Here is a 4,144-nt window from a genome sequence, read left to right as displayed (position 1 = left end):
ACCAAACTTCATCAATCCGTAGAATTGTATCATCAACTCCTCAGCCCCTTGAATGAAGCAGGCAATTCTTTTTTGGTTACATAAAAGAAGGAAAGACTGAAAAAGAGAAAAATAACCAAACAAAGCAAATGAAAAACTCTGCTCTACAACAAATTGGCCTCAAGCACACAACTGAGTAGTCTGCAAAACTGCTCACAGTTTTGCTTTTGTTTTGTATTTATATCTTTAATAAACGGTCCTGCAAAATGGTGCAGGACTTTTTTTTTTTTTTCTATTTCAGAAGTCTTTGGTCACTATTACCCAGGGAATCAGCACAAAACACAAGAGGGTTTTTAATTTTTCACTCATGTTGAGTGGCAGCAGAACTTTTCATTTGTAAGAGCTACACTTTGCAGAGAAACTGCAGAAAATAATTATCAGGTCAAACAGACCCTTTATCCTTAGTAGCCATCTTTCCAAAGTCCCATTGAAAGATCTTTAAATTTTCCTCTAAGAAGTCCCTTCGGATGCAAACCTCCTTAAACCACACCACGAAGGGTCAATTCTAAAAGGCCTTCTTCCAGTGACTCAGCGAATAAGGCAAATTATGACCCTTAGGCTTATATTTCTCTGTTAGATACCATCTCATATCCTTACCTAAAGTCTGATTTATACAAATTGGCTCACTTTCTAAGGATTTGCTCTTATTTTAAACACAGCTTTTCAGTCAAACTTCACTTTCGGTGGAAACACATTTTTGATAGCCAGGGCTGAACATAAAATTCCATTATTTAAGTGGCAAAGAGTTGGTAAGTCAAGTCCACAAGGCCTGTGGCAGTAACTTACTCTGTTTGTGGTTTCTACTTTGTTAGACTCTGTGGAGCCATGAATCTATCTTGTCCTCAAAAAACTGAAAGAGGGGGCTTTTAAAATGAATGTAATGCTAAATTTATGTGCCCCAGGAGCAGCATATCAAGGCCTCTGGACTGATTAGACCCAGATGTTGGTAACAATGTTAGTGTTATGGACCAACTGCAGGTGTGGGAATAGATCCCCTTCCCTGGGACCCTCAGCAATCAGACCAGTGGTTTCTTCTGGCTCTCAGTTTGGAGTTTTCAATTAACACTACAATGGTATTGTTGTTCTCCAGTATTAGATCATATGTCATGTAAATGAAGTTGAATATACAGTTAAACTTGACAAGGTGATTTAGGCCAAGGATACATGTGTTCAGTATTATAACTTGATTGAGGTTAAATAATAATAATAAAAAAGACCTGACATGCTATAAAGTTTTTATTATTTGGCTTATCAGTAGATTTTCACATTACACTTTCATAAAACAGAATGTCATTGATGGCAAGGTGAGACGCCTATGGAAAGGGAGACACAAACCTACTTATAAATGCCTGAAATGATTAATTCCAGGCTGAATGCTTTTCTACAGTCGGCATGGCAATTGGAAGTTCCCTGGGTGCTTTTTTATTTGCTTGCTTCCATTTTCCAAAATTCTGTCTTAGTTCTTTATCTTCTCCTTTAACGTGAGTGACCAGTGCCCACATAATCACCCCCATTGGTAAAAGCAGCAGTAGTGCATAGGCTGGGATCATTCTGAACTGTTGCTTGACTTAAAACAATGAAGCCAGCTCGTCCATGACTAGGACAGGAGTCCACTCTCTCCAGGTATCATGATGCCAAGAAGCCCAGCTCACTAAAACACATTCTGATAGCTGTCATCTCTTGGAGTTAGACTGCAAGCTTCGTGGGGCAGGAACCTTACCTTTTATGTGTTTATAGGTTCCACAGACACTGACGGTCCCGTGAATAAATACCAATGAGAACAACTATGTAGGTCCATTTTGTACTTCATACACAGAGAACATTTATAACTCTCATTAATGTTGATGGATCGTGCACAGTACAGACCTCTCCCATCTTACTTATGCTTTCATTTGTCACAGCAGTCTCTTAGAGATCAGACCACACTGTCAATCAGCTGGGTAAAATGTGCTGCAGTGTGCCAGCACCGAAGGAAAGCTTTATGCCTATGAATATGTGCACTATACACGTAAAGAGAGACAAGATCTATTGTTTTCTGAGACCATGAATAAGCTCACGGACTAAATCAACCCAATACTGTCACAACTCTGAAGTAACTTCTTTCAGTCAATGGTAAATAACTGGGAAAATGGGAGTGAGCCCCGAGAGTCACGTACAACCTCTCGGTGAAGATGAGGATGGTCTGATGGTGTCCCACTCCCCTTTCTCTGCAGCCCACCTGTGTGCATCTAGAGCATTCCCTCTTTAAAGCTGTGAATGGTTTATTACAGCTAGAAACATGGATTCCTGGTAGAATTACAAATGCCTCAGCAAGTTACCAGTGAATCCCAATTTGCCTATCTGCAAAATAAGCCTAAGGTAAGATAGAATAAATGAGCTAATAATCTCTGAGGAAAAAGTCAAGTCTTTTTTCTGGATGAATTACTTCAAGACACCACATTATAGTTTGGTATGTTCATTCATTCAGGCATTTGTTCAGCAAATGTTGAGCATCTGTAATGGGCAAGGCATGGTGTGGGGCACTTGGATTCAAAGATGAATAATTCACAGTCCTTCCTGCTAGAGAGGACAGACACATGAGCCTAAGTGCCATAAAACAATTCCATAAGTGTAGTGATAGAGATACACAGAGTATCACGGATAATACATCAATAGCAACATTCAGAAGTGAATTTAAATACTATGAGCATATAATTTTTAAGGCTTCCCTATTTGTTCTAAATACAGAGGAGACTCTAAACAGTAGCATTTCCATTGTGGAAAAATATGCTTTGAGTAATGCCATCAAGGCTATTTTCAGCACTAATTAAAATGAGGGAAATGTATGACATGAAAAATGAAGATGTTAGTCTATGAACATAAAATAAATTCTTATTCCTTACTCTTCCAGGATATACTAAGTATGTTTATAATTAATTTTCTTACTTAATTTTTATCTAAAAATTCCCTTTAAAAATTCCTCTTTATCAAGCCTTTGCTAGGGCCCTATCAAATGTTTATAATCTATGGAACACTACATAACTGTCCCCGTGTCCAATGATAAAATGCAGCCCATTGATTTTTCTGCCAAGTAAGTAGAAGAGTTATGAATACATTTATTCTATATCATATGTCCCCCCATTACAGTAATGTTCTCTTCCTCCCCACTCCAATGATGTCAAAAAGCATGAAGAAAATGAGGAGTAATGATGTTAGTGACTGAAATTACCATTCCAAAAATAGTTCATCATGTCACTTAAATTTCTAAGGCAGTTTCTGGAACCTAACATATTTGCTATAGTGGAAAGTGGAAGCATAGCAAGTAAACATTCCTGTTAAGAAGAAATCAAAGGATAAATTGGTTTAGGGATAGTCACTGTTATTCTCAAATCACTTTCAGAGCAAACAATAGGCAATTACTTTCTCTCTGAGAAACACCAAAATGAAACTAAGAAATTATTTGTTGCTGGAGTTTAGCAACAAGTCACACAAACTAATCTAGTATCAGTCATGACTATGACACTACATCTGTCACACAAGGGGAGGTAGTATTCATCCTATAGCACAGATGAGAAAACTGAGCACAAAATGGCAATGCAACTCATCTCTTGTGATATGGATCTTAAATTGGCTGAGAAAGAAATCATAATGCATAATTTAACTTTTAATTTGCTGTTACAAACACCTAATTAACCCATTCAGTGTAACCCACTGTAGCTAGGTATGGAGTAGAACGTAAAGGTGAATAAAACCTTGTCCACTTTAAGAAGTTCATGAAGCAATTATTCTCAACATCTGTGTGTTAAAAGATCAGGGGATTCTGACAAAATGTGCAACAAGAAAAGCTTATTGAAGCTTTCTGTTTTTCATAAGGGTAAACTCTACCAAATGCTATACCCAAGAACTACCCAGGTGTTACCTATCCTGCCTCAAGCATTTTCCCTGAAGGTGAGAATCTTCAGTCCATATATGAGTAGTACTAACCCTGAGCTGGTACTGCCCATCCATTAGGAGAGGACTAGTTTGTAACCACAAAAAAATCATGTGCCTGTTTTAGAAAACCAAATTAGCATTTTAGCTCTTTATTATTATGAGCAGAAATGTTGGATCAATGGGATCCAAATAC

Source organism: Mustela lutreola, chromosome 8 (assembly GCF_030435805.1).
Source record: "Mustela lutreola isolate mMusLut2 chromosome 8, mMusLut2.pri, whole genome shotgun sequence".
In the NCBI taxonomy this organism is placed as follows: Eukaryota; Metazoa; Chordata; class Mammalia; order Carnivora; family Mustelidae; genus Mustela; species Mustela lutreola.
The sequence above is the reverse complement of the archived record's forward strand: the minus strand, read 5'-3'. Positions refer to the sequence as shown.